The sequence below is a fragment of the Oreochromis aureus genome, linkage group 7, assembly GCF_013358895.1.
Source record: "Oreochromis aureus strain Israel breed Guangdong linkage group 7, ZZ_aureus, whole genome shotgun sequence".
Taxonomy (NCBI): Eukaryota; Metazoa; Chordata; class Actinopteri; order Cichliformes; family Cichlidae; genus Oreochromis; species Oreochromis aureus.
This window is the reverse complement of record NC_052948.1, coordinates 49,503,321-49,520,113: the sequence shown is the minus strand read 5'-3', so window position 1 is coordinate 49,520,113 and position 16,793 is coordinate 49,503,321. Positions and strand designations below refer to the sequence as shown.

General features: G+C 41.9%; 1 long non-coding RNA gene across 2 annotated transcripts; it reads left to right on the top strand.

Annotated features, from left to right (window-relative positions):
• Positions 1 to 246: 246 nt before the first annotated feature.
• Positions 247 to 16,535, top strand: LOC120440959. 2 transcript variants are annotated; one of them, XR_005613667.1, is made up of 4 exons: positions 247 to 269; positions 847 to 968; positions 1,195 to 1,341; positions 16,455 to 16,535. It is a non-coding gene; the product is annotated as an uncharacterized LOC120440959 (long non-coding RNA). The 2 variants fall into 2 exon arrangements; XR_005613666.1 differs by lacking the exon at positions 16,455 to 16,535 and adding an exon at positions 2,167 to 2,539.
• Positions 16,536 to 16,793: the final 258 nt, after the last annotated feature.

The following is a 16,793-nucleotide window of genomic DNA, read 5'->3' as shown; positions in this document are numbered from 1 at the left end:
GTCCATGAATTCGTATGAGCAGAGCTTACTAAAATATAAAAAAATTTCCACTGAAAAGAAGAATTGCCTTGGAAAACTTTTGTAAATCTCTCAGTAGCATCTTAATAACTTCAAAGAACATGCCCGTGCTCGTCCGTTTGAAGATTTAACCTGCCATGCGTTGTCATCACCCTCTTTCCATCTCTCCTCTCTTTTCCTTGTCCTCACCTGACACACCCACAGCCAGGGACGGCTGCTCGGTAGCTGCAATACAGAAGCCCTAATCAGAGGTGAGTATCAATACTATTGAACCCAGAAATCTCTGTGTCCCATGGCGTTTGTTCTGATGCATTGATGTGCTATTGATAGAAACAGGATGGCTAGCAGTGACAAATTAAAATGTCAGTGATGGCAAAGGTGAGCCTTGCCTCTCCTCGCCGCGTCCTTAAGGTGGGGGGGGGGGGGGACAAGCCACTCGCTGAACGATTACTGATAAAATGCTGACACCTCACTCGTGCACACATGCACACACCAACAAGGACATCGGTGACAAGGGGAGCCGCATATTGAAAGGAAATGAGTCAGGTGAGAGGACAAGTAAGGGGATAGACTGTGACATAATGGTTTAATGATAAAAATTCCCGCCGAGTGCTTTTTAGCCATCATCGAGCTAAAACTCTCAGAGTGCCCATTTTATAAAAGGGGCTCCAGATTCAGTCATTACAGCATGAGCTACAGTATCAGTTATTTAGCCACTTCTTTGCATCTCAATAAAATATGATTAAAGGCTGCTGATGAATGCTGTAATTACACAAATGAGAGCGTTTTCCAAGAATCAGACAAATTGTGCTGCTGGTTTGTCATTAGGCACGAGTAGGCCTTATGCGCATCGATTTCATGCAGTGTGTTTGGAGGAGTGAGCTGAAATGAAGACAGAGTGACGGAGGACACGAGCACTAGGCATGCTGTCAACATTTAAATATCATCAGGTCTGTGCGTTCACTCCCACATCTACCCACACACACACGACACACAGAGTATGATAAATGCAAAGGGGAAAAAAAAAATCTCTGATCAAGCTCTGAAAAAACTTAAGCCTCCGTGTCCTTACTGGCTCTCTGACTATTTCGACACTCTGTCTGGATGTAATTGTGGCTACTTATGATGTAAGTGCGGGTGCATTAATCTGTCAGTGTCATTCTCCTGATGTTCCAGCTGTTCTTTGTTTGTAATGCTGCCCCACGGTTGATGAGCACAGTTCTGACAGCCAACTGTCCAACTAGCCCAGGACGGCCACCGCGGCCTGGCCTCTGGAGAAACCTCGTCAACCAACTAGGGTCAAGGACCGTCACTGATTGACAGGTCAGTTTGAGTAAGATGTAGTACGTTCAGTCATTGTGTTTACATGACATGCATGCTAACGTTGAGGCACTAACGAGTGCCTCAATTCGTGAGGGTTTCTGGTTGCCCAGGCCTGAAGATTACTCTAATGTCTTACTGCTGTAAGTAATGGATGGAGGGAGTGGTGCTGTCGGTATCAGATTTGTTTTATTCATGTTCTCTGTTGCAATATTAAGCCTGCTATCGAGCCATCCTTGACTGACCCGTACTGGCGGGAGCCTCTGCAGTATGAGCACACCATCTCCTTGCCTCGCTCCTGTGTGTAGCCCAGATTCTGTCTGATCAACTTGTGCTGTAGTCTAATTTATGCACCAGCATGCGTCTTACACAACAACCATTAGCATAGCATCTGTCAAAACAGTACTGTACATCATGGGTAAAATGTTTGTCCTATAAGTATAAATCTGTTTCCTCTTGAATATAACTTGTGGTCTCAAATTCAAAAATGCAGCAAAAGACAAACAGGTTAGCTCTTTCACCCCCGAACCATCTTCAGTCTCCCTCACTCAGTCTTTGATAGGCACACGTCTTTGTTGTTTGTCATCTCCTAAAAGAGAATAATCAGTCTGACTCAGGCATGCTCTAAACAAATCAATATCTTACTATTATAATTTAGTTAATAGGCTGTAGCATATACAATCTGCGTTATCAGCATGTAAAGAAGAGTTCATTTTCTTTTCATTCAGTCTGGTTGCATCAACTTTGGCTGAAACAAATGGTGACTGTTTAATGATTCAGTTTAAAGTGACTCATCCATTCATCCATTTGTGATATGCCACTTATCAGGTCCTGGTTGTGAGAACAGCAGTCTAAGTGGAGACGCCCAGACCTTCCCCTGTTCTCAGCCACCCACCTTTAAGGACGACATTCAGGCACATAATCTCTCGAATGTGTGCTGGGTCTACCCTGGGGCCTCCTCCCACTTGGACATGCCTCAAATATTGTATAATGTGGATTGGGTAGTGGTCGGTGGTAGAGTCCTTGGCGGTCCAGCCGCTGCTTGCTGAAGTGACTTGTATTTGTGATCAAGGCAAATCATTTTGATTGAATTGTTGTAATTTCTTCTCAGAGTGAAGTAACTCAAGGTCACACTTTTTTAGGATTTCTACTGATTTTGACCAGTGGAGACTTTTAAAGCAGCAGGAAACTCAATTTTTAATAAAACCAGGTATTGTAGCTCATCAGTCCTTTTTTTTAATGTGATACTGGATTGCCACAGGTGTGCCAAATGAAGCACCTAGGCATGCGGCATGACTGATTCAACAAACATTTTTCAAAAAACGGCTCGCTCTCAGGAGCTCAGTGAATTCCATGGTGGTGCCATGATCAGGTGCCAGCTGTGCAGTCCAGTCGTGACATTTCCTCACTACTAAATATTCCACAGTCAGCTGTTAGTGGTATTATAACAAAGAAGACGTCGTGAAGCAGTAGGCCAGTCAATATCTGCAGACCTCCAAACTTCCGATCATCTCAAGAGTACATAGAGAGTTTCACGAGATGGGTTTCCATGGCTCAGCAGCTGTATCCAAGCCTAACGCTATGCAAAGCTTTAGATGCAATGGTTTAAAGCATGCCACCACTCGCAGTTTTCAGGAGAACGATACTTGTCTGATTTCAATATGCCAAGTGTAAAGCTTGGTGGAGGGGGGATTATGATATGGTTGTTCTTCAGAAGTTGGACTCCCTTAGTTCCAGTCAAAGGAACACTTAATGATTTAGCATACCAAGATATTTTAGATAATTTAATGCTCACAACTTTGAGGGAACCATTTGAGGATGGCACCTTCCTGTTCCAGCATGACTGCGCACCAGTGCACAAAGCAAGGTCTATAAAGACATGGATGAGCGAGTTTGGTGTGGAAGAACTTGACTGGCCTGCACAGAGTCTTGACCTCAAATGTGAACACCTTTGGGATAAATTAGAGCGGAGACTGCAAGCCAGAGCTTCTTGTCTAACATCGCTGTCTGACTTCACAAATACACTTCTGGAAGAATGGTCAAAAATTTCACTAACACACTCCTAAACCTTGTGGAAAGCCTTCCCAGAAGACTTTTTATAGCTCCAATAAGTGGGCCGATATAATATTAAAGGATCTGTGTGTCTGCGTGTCATATCTCAGATAAGTGAATACTTTTGACAGTTCAATGTATATATTAGACCTGGGATAGACTGTCAACCTGTCTAGAGAAGTGAGGTGTACACCACTTCTTGTGTACACCACCCCTGAACCATCATAACCCTCAGTTAGATAAGAGGCAGAAAATGGGTGGAAGGATGGATGGATATCCATAGATTTCTCTTAGTGGCTTGTGTAACATAAATTTAAACATGCAACCTAATATGAGCAAGATTTATAAGACTGGTGGAGTGTGAAATGTTGGTCAGATTAAGTTTCAGGTCATGTTAAAAAGTTCTCCATCTCAGTTTCTTGAGTTTCTCCTCTTTTGACAAAAAAACAAAACAAATCAGTAAATTAGTGCTCACACTGAACAAGAAGCAAGTGAGTCATTGTTTTCCAAAAGCTCCATTCGCCACAGCCAAAAATCCGACCACACACATTTTTATCTGGATATGTTTGAGAAATGCTAGCATAGTGCGGCCAAAACAGAGAAACAATCAGGCTCATTGTACCAAACTGGAGGTACACAGGTGCCACTGATACATTCACATGCCCGTTTCTTTTACACTTGCACAAACATATTCAGGCTTCTGTTTTTAGTAAATGTGTGTTTAGCTTGTAACTTATCAAAACAGGACATCATTCACTAAGGTTATTACATCTCCAACAGATTCACATATTCATTGGTTTCAGCCACCTGTAATTTTCAGTCCAGTATTTAACTTCATTTGGCTCTTTTTTGATCTCTAGTAACTCAGCGAAAAATGTCTGACTTGTGAGCTACTCGAGGAGCCACTTCTAATGTTTTATGCTGCAAAGGAAAGGTACAGTGGGTTTTAGAGCATTTTAGCTGAAAAAGTGGCCTATTGTTGTTGAAGCTAGTGGGAGCCTCAGAGGCTATAAAAATGAAGAGAGTCTGTCCCCACAGACTGATGTTAAAATGCTGAACTTTAAAGTGGAATTAAACTCTATATTATACTACTGTTAGCTAACTTCACTGTAGCCAGTTGTGATAACTGTATAGGGGTGACTTTTGGAGAAAACAAATCAAAGATGCTTTGTTAATACCAGATTGGCTTTGAGCTGATTGGAAAGTAAAAGTAACTCAAATAACCATCAAAGTATGCAGAAGAGCATCTCTGAGCACACATCAAACCTTAAAGCCTATGGCAGCAGAAGACCACTTTGGGTACCGCTGTGGTATAAGAGTTTGCACATGCTCACCAAAATTAGGCAATAGGAAATTGTAGAAAAAAATAGAAAATAGAAAAATGTCACCTTGTCTGATGAATCTCAATTTCTGCTTCCACATTAGGATTGTAGGGTCAGAATTTGGTGTAAACAACATGAAAGCATGGTTCCATCCTGCTTTGTTTCAACAATTGAGGCTGCTGGTGTAGGGGATATTTTCTTGCCACACTGCGGACTTCTTTGTACCAACTGACCATTGTGTAATGTCATAGCTTACCTGAGTATTGTTGCAGACCATGTTCATCCCTTTACAACTGCAGTGTACCATCTTCTCATAGCTTCTTCGAATAATATAATGTGGCATGTCACATGAGTTCATCATACTCAAATCTGGTGACTTCGACAGTCACCAGATCTCAATCCAACAGAACACCTGGGGGATGCGGTTGAATGACAGGCATGGATGGATTCATATGTGTGCGGTGGATGCTATGATATCAATTTGGACCAAAACTCTCTGAGGAATGGTTTTAGCACTTTGTTGAATCTGCGTAATGAATAATTAAGGCAGTACTGAAGGCAAAAGGTGGTTGAACCCTATATTAGGAAGTTTTAACTAATAAAGTATGCAGTGAATCTGCAGTGAAATCTGTGTAATATTCGGGTTACCAACTTTAAAAGACATATCATTCACCAGTCCTAGTGACCAATAAAATAAATGAGTCAGCAAGCATATAATTCTGTTGACTTATGTTACATGCTATGTGTGACCTGTCTTCTAAATACTTCTGTGCTGTACACATGAAGTTTACCACTACACCTAAATCGTGAGTTAGATAGAATTACACTCACATTCACACTACATAATTTGCAGTGAAGCCTTTCATCGGCGCTTAGTCTGAGACCATCTCCTCGGTGTCACAACAAAGTCTGCTCTCAGCCTTGTTACAGAAAGTAATTCCTGGCTTATTCCCCTTCATCTCCATCATCTCTCATCTTTACCATCTTTCTCTCTTGCTTTTCTCCCTGCCTCGTCTTCATTAGCCCCTCCCTCCTTTGCAGATTCTCTCTCTCTCTCTCATCTAAATCTTTAGCTCTCCACCTGCCTTCTTCGCTGTCTTCCTGGTGGTTGGAGGTACGGCCCAGACCAAGCAGTCACAGGGTTCCAGATGGTCCGACTGGCAGAAGGTTCGGAACTGACACCTCGGCAGCTGATCCCATCCTACCTGTAAACCCCGGGGGGTCTGGGAGGGAACATGTGTATCAAGAAACATGAGAGGGGAAAGGACAGGAGAGGGACTGGGGGGGTGAGGGGAGGGGCATTACATAACAGCCGAACCTGTCATTTACTGCAACTCATCCTCAAACAGTGCAAGGCTGTTTCTTTGAAAGTGCCTGCACTTCGGAGTTGTTTGAAGCACAGGCATACACACTTTGCTATCACTCAAGTGCTGCGCAACGAAAAAAAAAACTGACTTGAATAGTTGAGGGAGGCAGACGGGGAGGAAAAATAACAGACAGATCATATTACAGATAGAAATGTGAGGAAGAATTCAAGACAATGAGGGAGGGAGAATGGAAAGGAAGACTCAGCGAGGCATGGATGACAGCTTGTGACGCCGCATTAGTCACTGTGCAAGAAGACAGAGGTGTCTACACGGCCTCTTTAGCACTGTCTCCTCTAATGGCTGTGTGTGTGTGTGCGCCGTGTGAGGAGGTGCAGTGCCCACAGTCTACATGGCACGTCCCGCCAATGCTGCGTGTGTTTAGACAGCGGCTGCAGCAGTGTTGATGGAAACACACAGGGGAGGGGGGGGCGCTGACGGGGAGGAGAGCAGGACAGTGCTAATTGGGACAGAAGATCGGGGTCAGGAAGAAAGGAGGAGGAGAAGGGAAGAGGAGCAGAGGAGAGACGGGGAGTCCTCAAGCCCTCCGGTGGCCCACTCTGCTTAATGATGCGTCTCTCTCGTAATTAGCAGACGGTAATTAACGCTCGGATCACCTGGGTCTCCGTGGGTCACTTTCTCCCTCTCCGCCACTCCACGCTCCACTCCTCACTTACAAACTCTCACCAGCCGCACTCCCTGAGGTCCAAGCCCCCGAGATCTCCCAGCAGTAACCCTCCCCAGCAGCTCAGACGGAGCCAATAAAAGCACTCTTTCCATATGGGACGCGCACTTTATGGGTAAATCTATGGCTTCCTCTGTCTAAACCAGCTTGTGTTTATTCTTGATTGTACGTGTTTGTCTGTCTCCGCTTTCAGCACTGCTGCTGCTGGCGTGTGCGCGTGCGTGCACGCTAAGCGAGTTTGTATGGGAGGCAGCCAGTGTTTTGTACACACGGTCTGTCAGGCTGCGTTAAAGCGGGCCTCACCTCCAGGCTGGTTTAAATATTAAGACCGAGTGGTGGCTCAACATGCATATTTTAATGCGGGGCCCTTGTGTGGAAGCACGAAGTGGCACATGACCAGTTTTTGGGCACCACAAAACTTTGCGCTCCAACTTTGTGATTGAGCCGAAGCAGCCACTTACCTGACCTCAATGAGCCGAGCGTGGCGAACGACGGAAACAGGCGCACGTACACACACATACACACTCACACACACACACACAAACACATGCAAATAAAAGATGCACACAGATGGTGGCGCAAGACACAATATGCTTTTGCTGGCTCGCTCCGAGACAGTTAATAAAACATGGAGTTGGTAAGAAATTCATCCCAGCCAAACCCGTCTCCAAACAAATGTGGTTAATAATACAGATATGAATTTATCCGTTTCTTTTCATTCCCATCCCCAGGGATCGGACCACGTTGACTTTAGCCCAGCACACACCCACCAGCCGTCCACGGGTGGTGACAGCTCATGGGATGTTCGCTTTGTTATTAATTGAATTTTAAAGTAACCTTGCCATGATATTGATCTGCATTCGATGAAACCCCACACAGTCACTCACACGGGAAGCGTGGTGCACGCGCATCCATTGCGCCTCGTGCATCCTTTGCAAGCTCAAGGTTAGTGCGGCGGCGAAAAGTAAGCAGCAAGCGAGAGTGCTTCGTTGTGTGGAATATTTGTCAGAGTTTGGTGATGGCTGAAGTTTGGGAGTTGTGCTGAGGCATGCAATAAAGGCGGGGAGGGGCCTTCTAAAGAGATGAGAGAGGAGAAGAAGGTGGAAGAAGGGGGCGAAATGGTGTGTGAGGAGGAGAGGAAGAAGGGGCAGGAAGGGGGTGGTGGGTGGGGAGCAGGACGTGGCCTGTACAAAGAAACGGCAGTGTGAAGTTGGCAGGGCAAAAAATGGCGAAGAGGGAGAAGAGAAAGCAAACAGTGTTACTGTTTTACTGGATTTACAGGACAAGAGGAAGCAAGCCAGGTGTGTGAGGGAGAAAGATTTCACTGACCTATTTTACAGAGTTTGGATGCTGCTTGGCCCCAGCTTCCCCCACTAGCAGCTCCCTCTTCTGGTCCAAAACCGGAAATACCACCAGAAACTAGCTCTATTAAGTGTTTTCATTCCTCATTAGCTGCAATGAAAGTCAGTTTTTTTTTACAAATTGCTTGCTTCTGAACACACTCATCCATCACTTTGCCCGTTAACAGCAGCTGTCAGGCTGAATTTAACTTTTCAGACTGAAGCCCACGGAAGCTGCTGATGACTCTGATTGCAGGAAATGGTTGAGAGATGCTCTCATTCGTGACAAAGATCAGATTTTTTTTCTGTTTTTTTTCCCACCTTTTTAACGCCACGATTCTGTTGGATCACATCCTAAAACATCACTTGTTGCATGTAGCAGTGTCACACCTGCCAATGTGAGAATGATCCAGCAACTGTGTGTGTGGGTGTGTGTGGCCGTGTGTGGGTGTGTGCTCGCCTGTCTGTATGGGCAATGCAAGGGTGTTAATGCTGGAACGCTCCAGCTTCGTATCTAATTTGACTTCCACTCCTTTCCTTTATGTTTGCCTCCTGTTTCGAGAATCATCAGAAATCGAATACTTCTTGGGGGGAGTTTTGCTCAATGCAATCAAGTTTTGCTTTTTGCTTTTTTAAAATGCCATAATGTGCTATTAGTCAGGCCAGACATGGGAGTCAGGTTAAACACATTGAATCACAGATCTAAGCTTGGTGACATTTCAGAGACAGAAGGTAGTTAAAAAGCCTCCAGTAATTTCTAGCATTCATCACACAAACTGTCGCTGATGCTTAACTGGTACACGCAGGGGTTAATGGCAATTGATTGCTCGCCGTTAATCACCGTGGTTTTGTGATTACCTGGCAGGGTCGTATCGATTGCTCATTGATCAGCGCATCTCTGCCGCTTTCCCCACTCTGTCTGTGAGCTCACTGTCATTTAGCGCTTTGCCGGTGCAATATTGTCATTATGACACCCCAGGCGTCGGTGCTGCTCAATGACTCCCCGGTGGCAAATGTCTGCTGAGTTACAGAAGAGACCAGCCGGTCAGCCAAACTTTGATTTACGCGGATGTGGCACGGAAAAGTGACAAACTTAGAGATAATGTATCTGAGGTACAGGCGACGTGTTCGCCCCGCGGCCTCCGGGCGCTCACCTCTGGCTCATCCCAGTTAAACGAGTTGTTTTTAAACTCCCTCATACGAATCAGGGCTGTGGTCAATTCAAGCGAGGGCGCTGTGTGAATGAAGAATAAAAGTTTACACCTCTCTCTTGCCTCTGCCTCTTTGTCCCCCATCTCGTTCATTTCTGTACCTTAGTGTGTCTGGCTCTTGCCTCCATTAAAAGCCTTGTCCAAAGTAATGAGTTTAAAGTCAGAGTGCCTGTGTCAGGGAGGCAATAGAAACAGTGATTGTGTGTATGTGTGTGTGTGTGTGTGTGTGTTGCTGCACACCAAGGATTTTGAGAATAATTGCATGTGTTTGTGTGTATGGGTGTGTATATATGCTCACGAAGGCTTTGAGGTACGCTTTGACAGCTGCGGATTTAATAAGCAAATGTTAAAGGTAGGAGGTGAGGGGTGTGGGGTGGGTGTGGGGGGGTATGGATGGGGCTTTGCTTATAAAATATGAATGACTGTTTCTGCATCTTCTTCAGCAGGCTTCATATCTCCGGTTTGCATTTCCCCGCGCTCCACTCAGAACAGAAATGCACAGTCCGGCAGAGCTCTGAGAGGAGATGTTGAGATATCGTCCCTCAGCCTGACAAAGTGAGCTGTGCAGTTTTAATAGGCTGTGTCATGTGTTAAGCTGAAGCGGTATCTCTCTTTGGTGGAGGACTTTTACCTTTAAGCATGCGTGCCCCGGTGTGGCTGTGTGCTGAGTAAGTCACCAATCAAATCGATGCCACACACTTTGTCCCGTCATGAAAGTCTGCATTAAGACGAGAAGTCAGCTAAAAGCGAGACGACGAGGACGAGCTTTGTCCTGCGCGACAGCTATTACAACAGGAAGGTGTTTCTGTCACGTAAAACAAACGTGGCATCAATTGTTTCCTATTAGAGGAAGTAGCAAATTCAAAATTCTTCAGTGAATACCTTAGAGATCGCGTGTTACACTGTGGCATTGTGGTGGGATTAAGTATAAGATTTGTAGAAAAGAGAAAAAAAGTTTTACAAAAATCTTTTGGAAACTGTCTGAACAGATGGTGTCTAGCATCCAGGGACTGTGATGGTGTCAGCTGCATCACTTTTATGACTTTTTATGGAAAAGAGAATAACAGAGGGTGCAGCATGGTTGAAATTTGTAATCATTGGGCTATTCTAGCAATCCATTTCTGGAAAGTGAGGAATCATAAAAGGATGGATACAATTTGTTTGACAGTTCCTGGTAATGATTTTGATATTGATATTATCCATTTTCTTCTGTTGTTGACTGCAGGTTTTGGACACTTGTGAGTCGTTACCAATTTGCGTCATCAGTGACGCGGTGTAGTGTCAACATAGTGATAATTATGTGGTAATAACTTTGCTCTCTAAAGGCCTTTTTGTCATGTCACTCGTGTAATTAATAAGATTCATTATAGCCCTGCTACATGTAGATTAGGAAGGAGTCTGATCACCAGCGTAACAACTCTGTGATCGTCACGTCACACCTGAGCAAACACACTATCGCAGATTCTCTCTCTCTGTCTCTCTCTGGCCGACAAACTACTGTGTAAGACGCCAAAAAACAAATCGTCACATAGTCATCATCAACACGCTGGCATTCATTTTTCTACAAATGACAGAGAGCAAGGTCAGGAAGTACAAATGATATCAGAATAAGCAGCGGGGTGTAAAATCATTGAGTAAATGTTTGCAGTTGGAATTCAGCTGACAAGAAAAATGGGTATTGCATTAATACAGATGGGTTTTGTTTCACTGTGACTTTAATATATAGTGAAACTCTCTCCAACTTTAACTAAATGTAGTGAACACATGCATGCTGTTTAATGCATTTAATGCAGGTGATTTTATAAGTTAGATTTGTCTTTGTTGTGGTATGTCAGTGTGGCTGCTGTGAACATAAATTTACATTTCAAACACTGAAGTGAAAGTGGGGAAAATGAAGCTCCCAGATTTAATGAAATCGACAAAATATATTGTAAAATGTACAATTTATAGTGACAAAAATGACCCACAAAATGAGGAAAATGGAAGCTGTATATGTAAAGGTATGCTACTGAAAGATAGGAAATAGTAGTTTTCCAACAGTTGGAGTTAATAGAGTATACCGTTGGTCATCTTATATGTCTTCTTATGGAATATTAATGTAATTAGACCTACACATACATGAGTTCACATTTGAACAAATATGCATGGGTAAATGCACTTTCAGCGAAAGTGAAGCCTAGCAGATATGTCTTGTGTTTTTATTTATTTATTTATTTTTAGTGTTAGTGTTTGCTTTCTTTCATGTATGTTTGTTGTTTTTTCATCTTTCTTTTTCAAAAAGATTATTTTGATATTTTTCCCTATGAAGCATAAATGTGAATGCAATGCGCGTATGAGAGTAGCTTTGATAAAAACAAAAACTGCAGGTGGGTAAATTTAGCTCATATTCCAAGTGTATAGTATTTCCAGATACAATCTTAGTGGCTTTAAGGTCCAACAGCACTTAATCCTACATTTCCCATAATGCCAGTCACTGTGGCTTTTATTTTTAGGGCTTCACTGCCTAGTATATGAATTTCTTCCAAACTTGACAACATTATAACAACATGATTTAATTACATATATTAATTAATTCATTAATTAATAACAATAGTAATAGTACTAGTGGATGGCCTGAAATGCCCCTTAATTCCTTTATTTTCTAAGACTTGACACCTGCAGCATGAAAGAAATCTTTATACAAATGTTTTTACAGGCTAAGTATTCCTCCATATTACTAATAAAATGACAGTAATGTAGAAAACAGCAATAATTAATGACAAATGGATGTGCTGATTCAAGTGTTACTCATGTAGTGTGCAAAATAAAATAAAAAATACAAGAAAAGCTACAGTATATATAAGATCGGCCTTTAAAAAGTACCTTTAGATGCAGAATACATTAATATAATCTGCTGACTTTTGTATCACATGATAATCAAGTTTGTAGTTTAAAAAGAAACTTTAATGACTTGTTTTTTTTCCTGAATGTTTTTGAAATGGAGTTTTATCTAATATGGATAAAGTTTTAGATTGCAAAACTGCAAGATTACACCTACTTTTCTACACCTAAATGTAATAACTTAATGGTACCCCCCCTCTCTTTTTTCTTTCGTGCCTTTAACTGCACCCCGGCTCTTTCTGCGAGAGTTCGGTTTCTTATAATATCTTTAGAAAATAAGCTTATAGAGTATGCACAAACAAACCTGCATAATTTCTGGCTGTCCTGTTAACAGCTCGGTTCTGTTCAGTAAACTCGCACTCACTGGATATTTATTCAAAAGCACAGAAATACACCAAAGGAAGCTTCTCTTTTTGGTGGCGCTGGGAGACTACAAAGAGCAGGGAAATTTTAATACAAGGAAACATTTGTTGAAAATACTTTCAGGGTGTTCTGCAGATCACGCTAAGAGTGCAAATTACAAAGGTAAAACATTCCTTCACAGCTCAGAATACATTTCAGGAACCGAAGCATGACCCAACTCTCTGAATCATATTCAGTGAGCAGGAAGACATCAGATCAACAATGGTCGTACTGAGACCAGCACCAAAATTATTAATATGATATTGTTTAGCTGGTGAGCTGATAAAACATATCTGCTTCTTGAAGCCTGATGAATCTCGGCCCACTAGCTTGTGAGCTTGCAGCGTTGTAAAGATTTTGTCGGACACATGCTGTGTCAGCACAAAAGATGAGACAAAGGTTGAGGGCTGAGGAGCTTTCTCTAAACAAGTGAAACCACTTATTCTCATTCTTTGGACTTCAAACACTGCCTTTTTATAATAAATAAGTCGCTGAGTTTATGGAACACAATTCATTATTTTTGGATGCTTTTAAAAAAAATTTAAAAAATGTTGCATTGCTTTTAAACCCAGTTGGTTAGCTTACATTTTTGTGTGTTTAATGTTGTGAATGTGTGTCTTTGAATCAGTTGGTTTTTAAACTGTTTTTGTTGCGTACCTCACAAACAAAGTGCAAAATGCAAACCAAACAGTGTCAGTCTGCTAGCTTACAAAGAATTCAGCTACACTGGACAGTTGCTTTTAATGTGAGGTTTCACTTTACTACAAAGAAGTCATTCCAGAACTTGCTAGTTAGCCACTGTCCTCCACAGCAGGGGCTAGCTAAGGGAGCGCTAACACAAACATACGGTGGCCCTGAAAGATCAAACACACTTCGACTTAAGAAAACTCCAGCAAATAGAACAATGCTGCAAAAGAACACAAAACACAACAAAAGTTGAATAAAACGCAACAGAAGTAGAAAAGACAGTGCAAAAGCTAAAACAAAACACAACAGAAGTGTTTTTGGGGAGACGTTCAGTTGCAGAAGTGACAAGCTAAAGGCTAATAGCAACCATAAAAAAACTAAAGACAGTATTGAATCATGTGATTAGAACACACATTACCTTACATTTTTTCTCTCTCACAAAACCAAAGTGCGAGCTCACATTTTGTTCCGTCATGTTAATGTGTCCCCCAGAAAATACTTCCGGTGTGTTTTGTGAGATTTTTTTTCTACTTCCGTAGTGTTTTAACCATTTTTCATTGTGTCTTGTGCGCTTTTGCAATATTTTTCTATTTGCTGGCATGTTCTTGCATTGCAGAGTGTTTGATATCCTTTACCTGTTTTTCCACATAGTTTTGATAGTGCCTCCCGGTGACAGTAAATAGGTAGTTTGTAGGAACAGTGTACAACCATGCCAGTCCCTTTACTCTCCTAATCTGGAGTCTTCCAATGAGGTCCTGTACGGCCAGTGCGTCAAGGCAGAGCCAACAAAGGACAGCTTGTGTGTATCGCACACAGTCAGCTCCTGACAGAACAGCAGTTTGACACCTTGGGACGAAGAGGTGTTGCTTACACTGTGAAACTGTACAATAGCCTTATCAATGTATTGTGAGGGCTGTGTCAGACATTTACAGTCTCAGTAACACAGGAGGCGGGACTGAGGTTTCAAAGTAGAGTTCATCTTTAAGCACTTTCTCTGTACAAGTGAAGTAAAGACAAACAAGGTCATGGGACAATTAACTTCCTGTTATTTCCATTTCTATTCCCCCCATTTCCAATGCATATTCATTCCACCCCCTCATCTTTAAGATGAGATGCCTTTTGTCCCAGCAGAGGGGTCCTCTCCACCCTCTGTGCACTATGGCTCTAAAAAGGTGATGAAATGGGAAATAAAGGGGCAAAGAATAAGAGCCAAGTCTCTGTTTCTGTGCATGACTGTGCAGAGAGAAAAGCCTTCCCTCATCCTTTCTCCCAGATGTCATGGTTCTCCATAGTGTTTAGTTTAACCCCACTATCCCTCTTCCTCAACACTAATTACACACACACACACACACACACTTTGATAACTCCCACAGTTGCAGAGAACTGGCTCTGTGCTCACAAGGCTCAATAGGCTGAAAGTGATGGTGTTATAAGCACATACAACTGCTCTCATTAGTAATCTCACTGATAATGTGGAGATGAAAAGATCCTGCACCCTTGTGTGTCCTGTTCTGTTTTGTACTGGCTGAGAATATGTATCACTGAAGCTTTGGGAGACACACATCAGTGATTATGCAATTGTTTTAAACTGCAGTCCATCCGGGAGAGAACACTTTGGTTTCCTTTAGGACAGTGTATGACTGGAATGAACAGCCTTGTCTTTGTCTCGTTAGTGTATTTGAATTATCACACTACTGCACCAACCAATATATAGTTATATCAAATTTTGTATTTTACTGTAGTTTAATTTATAAGTAGTAGTAGTGATAGTAGTAGTAGCAGAAAATCTGAATTTATTTTTGTCCTCATATTATACAACAAAATACTACACAACATGAATGTTTGGGGGTTTTTTTTAAAACTTTTTTATAAAAATAAAAATCAGTCTCAGTGACTTTTCTTCTGCTGTGTAAAGGGCAAGTAGCACTTACAGCATTCCAGTCACATGTGTGACTTCAATGAAGCCTCTAGAGAGGCAGAGAGGCAGCTGACAGCGTTGAATATCCCATCACATGCGCGTCAGCCGCTTTAAACAAAATACACAACTTCTATAAAACACACAGACACAGTATATGGACAGCTTTCAAATGGACCAGGCATTCAACTGTTTACACAAACCGTGTTATTAGTTTAAGACTCCCTATCTCATAAGATTTGTGGTAAATACAACAATGAATAAGGCTAGATATTCTTTCTTCAATTTTTAAAAGCTGCAAAGAAATTATTATCATTAGTGTGTGGCACGCTAACAACGATCATTTCTTTTTTGCTAGTGCAAACAAGCAAATTAAACAGCCATCTACAGAAAATGGCACTGAATAACTAATTATAAGTAAACGAGTTTAAGCAGACTAACAAAGAAACTCTTCACATCGCAGCCATCAAGAAGATCTTCCAAAAGTGACAGAAAAATCACAACTCTGGAAAAAAAAGCCTAAATGCTGACGTTGCTGTTTATGATATTTTGGTGACAATACGTTTCATTTTTACTTTTCTTGTTGGATGGATAAAGGATGTATTGTAGCTTTTCAAAATACATTTACGTGATGTGAGAAATGGCAATTTACAGTGATCCACTGATTAAAAGAAATCAAATGGGATGCTAATGAGTCAAACAATCTGAGAAACATCATCTAAAAAATGTCACGTCCATGTCCATGTCACATTTCTAGTGTCTTCTTATGTTTCCCTTAACATGAACTATTTGGCACAAGAAATTAAGAGCCTGACAGATGTCGACATTTTTATGACTGATGCCAATATTTGTGAGTTTTAAAAATTTTATACTCCGATACTGGCCAATAATTTCTGTCTTTGAGACACACAAGACCTAACATTTGCTGTATGTATTTATTTATGTACTCATTTACTCTTTAACTGACTCTTCTCAGATTAAATGGTTGTTCTGTTTTGGTGGTGTCCCAAACAGGTGAGTTACAAACAGAGAAGTTGCACTGCTCCCTCTGGTGGTTGGACCTTGCTACAACTACACTCGTAACATGATGGAAGGGTGTTTCTCGGGTCTAGTCTTTAATTTTTTTCAACTCATTTATCAGATATTACAGATGTCAATACAGATAGATCAGCAAATAGCTAATATTTGTAAGTAATGCATTTAAGTAGGAAATATGTTTTGTTTCCGAAGTACTTACATTAGTTGTGTCTAAATTCAGAGGCTGCATCCTGCACTCGGCCCACGTAGACTGCGAAGGACGGGTCCTCCAAAGACCGAGAAGGCCGGAAGTGGGAGGCTGTGAAACTGGACGGTCTAACCTTCAGATTTGCATCACCAACTGTCTTGGTGGAGTTTAATAAACTCAGCCGTCTGCTCCTTGCTATCTGAAATATAACAGGACATTGACGTAAATTCTTGATCATCTCACACTTATGTTTAGTCAGTTTTCTGTTTGATGTTTATTCAGCTGTAATCTCAGCCAAACAAATAAAGCACTGAAAAAAGTCAAACAATAACATTTTTAAGTTATCTAAGTGACCTATATATCATGTTTAAC